This window comes from Colius striatus, chromosome 10, assembly GCF_028858725.1.
Source record: "Colius striatus isolate bColStr4 chromosome 10, bColStr4.1.hap1, whole genome shotgun sequence".
NCBI classification, from domain to species: domain Eukaryota; kingdom Metazoa; phylum Chordata; class Aves; order Coliiformes; family Coliidae; genus Colius; species Colius striatus.
This window is the reverse complement of record NC_084768.1, coordinates 9,127,638-9,133,637: the sequence shown is the minus strand read 5'-3', so window position 1 is coordinate 9,133,637 and position 6,000 is coordinate 9,127,638.

Here is a 6,000-nt window from a genome sequence, read left to right as displayed (position 1 = left end):
ATAATCTGCTACCACACAAGGAAAACAGCAAAAAGGGCAGAAGTTTAAAGCAGAAAGTTCCCCAGAAGTGTGTTTTTCCTAAAGTCTCAAGGCATCCTTCACACCCACCACCACTCACATCGAGTGCACCAAGCACAGCCTCTTGTGCTCCCTCTTCTGTGCAGCAACTGTAGCGTAGCAAGAGTAGTCCGTTGTCTCGCAACAGTCAATAATGTTGTTACAGAGGTGACTCCTTTGAACTGTTTTTCATTTGTACAAGAGTTTTTCTCTGAAGAGCTTTCCAAACTCCCTCTTTCCTGCCGTGCTGTCCCCTAGAAAGATTCTAGAAAACAGGCAGCCCACAGGAAAGCACGTCTACATGATCATGAAGACACAAGATATTAGGCAGGTAGAGCTTCTGACCAACAATGTCCTTTGCCAAAAAAATGAGACGACAATTCTATGAGCCTCTAATTTTTAACCCGACTCACTAGTAATTAATATCTGACCAGATGAAGATGACTTAGAATAAACTCTCAGCCATCTAGAGAGGCCTCGGCCATGCTAATGCATTGTGCTAATCAGTTTAAATGCAGCCTATGTTATCTGTTGTGTTAAGAGCAGGGACAGTTTATTTGCAACAAGATATAAACATGGAAAAAGCATCATCTTCTCTCCTGAGCTTTTCACTCTCTGCTCCAGAGCAATTGCCTATACAGTGACACGTGCATACAGTCTGAAACACAAGGAGTGGATTTTAAAAACAGTATTACTAAACATTTGAGAGGTGGTTTTGGCCTTTGTGGTTTTTTAGCATGTATATTTTTGCAGCTAAAGCAGACAAACACTTATCCTTAGCTTGCTTCAGAGCAGGCTTTCTATATACTGACATCCTTTTGTTGACGCAAACAGAACAACGTACCCCGCTGTTCTCTCAAAGACGCTACAACATCATTAGTTACCCCAAGAGCAGTAGCTGCCATTTGAGATCTTGAACTTTGCCTTAGGATTACTTGCTTTACCCAATGCCAACATACCCAGTGTTCACAGTAAAACCTATTTGCTTACACTGTACAACCACCCAAGTCTGGAAGCACAAAACTCAAAAGCACAGAGACCAAAGACATTCACTTACTTGCACTCCTCCACACTGGGCTCACCTATAGTGGAAATAAAAAATCAGGGAATGCAAGCAGAGGTGGGAGTTTGAGAAAGAAAAGAAAACCAGATCATCTGCACACAGAAAGTTTAGAGAAGGGAAAGAAAACTGGTCTCTTTAAGATTTGTAAAGCTGGAGTAAGGCATTTATTTGTAAAGGTATCAGATATCACACATTACACGTGATCACACGGCTGCTGTGACAGAACATCACCTCCAGACAGGTAAGGTGCAAGGACACAAACATGCTCACCATGCACACATGGGCTTCATCCCCGGTCTTTACTCTGTTCCGAGCCAAAAGCTGCTCCAGGAGGCTGAGTCTGTGGAGCAGCCAGGAGAAGGCCAGCAGCAGCTCCCGACTCCCCGCAGAGCCGTCGGAGGGGAGCCGATAGAGCCCTGGCCTGCCATAGCCATGGTACCACAACGCTGACTTCACAAACACAATTTGGTTCTCTGAAAAGAAAAAAAACAACAACCGAGTGTAACACACTCACTGATCGATGTGTTTACCCAGTCAGTTCAGAAACTGCTGCCTCCTCTGAGAGCAAGGTTTTTAATCAAGCCTAAGATTAGTGGAGGATGGTGGCAACTGCAGTGTTTAACAACAACTGATAAAGGACAGGAGGTAAAGGGTAAAAACCCTTCCTTATGCTGCCCCATTTCTGATCTACGGGAACTACTGCTGAAGGAAAAGAACAAATTCAAAGTTGAGATCAAGAGCAGTAACAGCCTCTTGGGAGACTGACAAAGACAAAAAAGGTAAATAGCCATTCCCACTCTAACAAGACTCCAATTCACCTATTCATTTTTAATGAACAACCAAGCATGCTATGAATTAGTAAACACTCAGAGTCACTTTACCCCTGAATGAAACTGGAATTCAGAGATAGGAGTTTCACAGTCTGCTGCAAATCTCTGAGCACCAGTGAGCAGGCAGAGATAATGCAGCACACCATACTTGCATACCAGACCACATGGACTATTTGATTCTAGGGAATTCTCTGATCCATTTTCCTTCACACCAGAAATGTTACCTGACAGCTACAAGACAGGCACTACAGAACTGTAAAATACTGAGGAAAACAGAGAACATAATAATTACAAAAGGTTCTGACCAGTAAGCCTCAGCATTTCACCAAGCCAAAGCTATAACAAACATAATTAGGGGGCACAGCGATAAACACCACATACTAGGGAAGAACCAACAGCTGTTGTAAAAGGAAGTCCTGCTCAAAAAAGTTACTGGAGTTCTCCAGAGGCAATGACAAGCAAGTGATTAAAGAGGATTCACCAGGGAGACTTCCCAGTGGGATTCAACTAGCACAAAGAAATGGCAGTGGAGGGATAGGGAAGGCCCTTGAATCGATGACAAGTGCCTAGCAGACAAGAACCAGAGGGTGGGAACGAATGGTGGTTTCACATGAAGGCTCTGAGCTACAGTTGCTGTTCAACCAACCCAAAATGACACACAGACAACATGACAGTGACAGAAAATTTGGTGCAGATGTGCTATTACTCAGCAGTGATGAATGCAGGCAGGTTGTGAAGGACTGCAGAATCTAAGGAGACCAAGCTTTAAAATGACAGAAAAAAACTATTTTTGGAAAAAAAATGATGCACCCAAGGACAAAACAATCCTAACTTTACTGACATAGCAACCGGCTTGGAGCTGACCACTGGAATACACAAATATAGCAAGCATGTGAGGCAAAATGAGTGAAAGAGACGTTTTCCACACATACAGCAAAGCTCTGAAATCTCTGGCCATGGGATCCTATGGACACTAAGAGTTACACAGGCTCAAGGAGGAACCGGACTTACAGGAGCTCATGGAAGCTTCTGAAATATAAAAATAGCTCTCTGGTTTAGGAAGGATGAGATGCAAATTACTGGAAGCTGAAGGAATATCCCCCTGAAAGCATGCTTCTATATTTGCTTTTTCCCCTGGGTATTCACTTTTGACAGCTGCCACAGCTGGATGGAGCTCAAGGAACCTTCAGTTCAATCCAGTTTAGGCATTCTTATAAAGTTAGGAAGAAAGCTGCTCCCCTTTTCCAGCATAATGTTTCAGTATCTCCATAGAGTTTCATAAAAATGATACACTCCATCTTTCTTTGACTGCTGAAGCTCAAAAACCACACAGCCACCAACTTGAAAACAAAAAAACGAGCAAAACATCCCATTGCTCTCAAAAGGAATTTGTTGATTACAAGAGACTCTCACAGTGAAGAGTGGCTGATTTAACTTGATTTGCAAAATGCTAAAGGAATCTTATCCACCAAAAGTGATGCAAAGCCAAAACACAGGGAGGAGCTATAAGCTGACCTATGCTAGTAACTCTATGGGAGCTACAGCTTCTCTGCTGAGGCCATCAAGCACTTTGTGCCTTGACAAATGAGGGGAAGGTATACAGTTTGCACTGCTCCACCAGCTTTAGGATTTAGGTAAACAAGGATGTGTTGCACAGATTACTACACATCTTCTGCAGCAGGAATCCCTGGCTAGCCACGTGAAAACTACAAATGAATTCCTGACAAAGACATTAACTGTGACTGAAGAATAAGAAACAAGATCAGGAGCCTCACTAAGTAGGTGACACAATGGTGCAGAGCTACTAATTTTTTGCAGGAGAGGTGCTTTGCATAGCAGAGCTTCTGCAGAGACACATGACAGCTGGACACCAGGTTTTAAACTTAGCTAGTTTCTGCATTACAGACATAAAAAGGAAACCCAGCCACCTAAAAAACAAAAAAAAATCACTCAGTTGGCTCTTTTGCAGAATCTGTGAGTGTAAAAACAAGGAGCTTTCCTTCACAGTGCTAGGGTAACAGAAATGCCTATGCTTTGCTAAAATTCTTGCTGTAGATGCAATCCAACCCCTCATGCACAGGGGGAGCACTCAGAGGTTTTCTTTTGATCAGTCTCACATAAGCTAGGTTTTCATGCTGCCCCTTCCTTTATGCATTTATCAACAAAGGAACTGCTGTAACAGGTGAAGGCAGAAATACTATAAAAGGAAGGAAGATCAGTACATATTTTCCTCCTTATTTGAGGCAAACAAGCATCACATGCTGCCATCTGCAGTTCAGAGAGCTCCCTAAGAAATCACATCTCAAAGAGAAGGAACAGAGCAAGCCAGGTGGGTTTTTTTCTTTGTCACCTTTTCCCTGCTCTGATACACCATACAGGGCCAGATTCACCAAGGCCATTTGCCACCTGAATTGCTGTGTTGCCCTGGTCCTTTACCTCCCCCTATTTTATCTCTCTCTTGACAACACATTGCACTCACATGAGAGGCTATGGCTGGTGTATCAGGCAGGAATTGCAGGTGAATAGTCACAGCATGGATCTGGAACTGGGGCTCTTTCCATGCCCTTAGAGAAGTCAGTTTTCCTCTTCTCTACAGTGTTCTGCTTACAAGAAAACAGTGCTCAGATACAGGGCAGTAGAAGCTATATAAGTATCCCAAGACCAAGATGGATTCCACTATAATGTGCAGCCAAGAGAGAGGAAAAAAACATCACTCAGACAGCAGACAACACCAGCCACTCAAACAGCTCCTCTTTGATGACATATTTTTCAGGATTTCATCAGGATCAGGCAATTTATAGAGAAAGATCCACAGAGCCTTTCCAAATAAACCTCTATCTGGATGCACATTACTTAAAGAAGTGTGTTCAGCAAGTAACACCAAGCTGTGGATGAACCTCAGGGTTCAGTTCTCTTAAAAACTAACACTCCAGCTGTGCTCTTCCATTCTGTGAATCCTGCACAATATTTACAGTGAATTCCAACATGATATTCAAATAAGAGTTGTGCATCAGCCTGACAGACTCGAGATGGAAAAGAACTAAATCAAGTACAAAAACAGACACAGATACATTACTTCATGGTCTCAGGCAAGAAACACCTGCATAGGTAGTGGTATTACGGGAAACTGCTGCTGCAGAAGAACATTTTCTGCATCATTTGTCAAACAAACATAAATATATTGCAGCTTCAGACCTCTTTCCCATCCTATAAAATATAATTTGTGAGTCCAGAAGAGAAACATTTCCTCCAACTATCTAAACACATATTGCAGTGCTGCCTGGTGCAGCTGCTAGGTTGTTAACTACTCAGCCTCTGTGAAGAAAGAGCAAGGTGAAACTACTAATCATCACTTCATCAGTAAAGTTACGCCCTGAGTACTGTTACACAACTTACTTTCCCTTGTACTCCACTCACGAGAGACTCATTGCTCTGAGATGTTTAAGGGGCTGAAGTGTAATGTCTTCCCACTAAGTTTACAGGAAGTGTCTCTTGCTGTGGGAAGAAAGAATTCTTCCAAAATGAGAAACCAAACGAGCCATTTGCAGAACTGCATCTTGCAGGAACACAATAGTTTCTACATTTGAAAGCATCAAACTGTGTATTTTTTCAAATAGGTGTTTTTCCACTGACATTATATTCTGCTTTTTAGAAATTCAAATATTAAAAACCTTAAAACACGATGCAGAAAGTTTTTCTAAAGCAACATCACAACCACAACAAGGAAACGATTAGTAGCTGTTCTATTCAAAGGAAAGTTTCATCTCCTCTAAAATTCACCTATAGGACGAGACCAGATGAAAAACTAACCAATGAAAGCTGCTAACTGAAAGAGAAATACACACTGATAAAAAGGACTTCCCAGATCAAGGGAAAACAATTTTGGACACAGTCTGTCCTTTTCCATGGTCAAAGTCTGTAAGAGCATTCTGTCCTTGCAATGTCCTGCTTGCTTTTAGCACCTCACAGCTGCAGATGTTCCAACATCTGGCACACGGTCCCTGAAGTGTAGGTCTCACTCTAGAGAGTGGTGAGAGGCACCAGTGACCC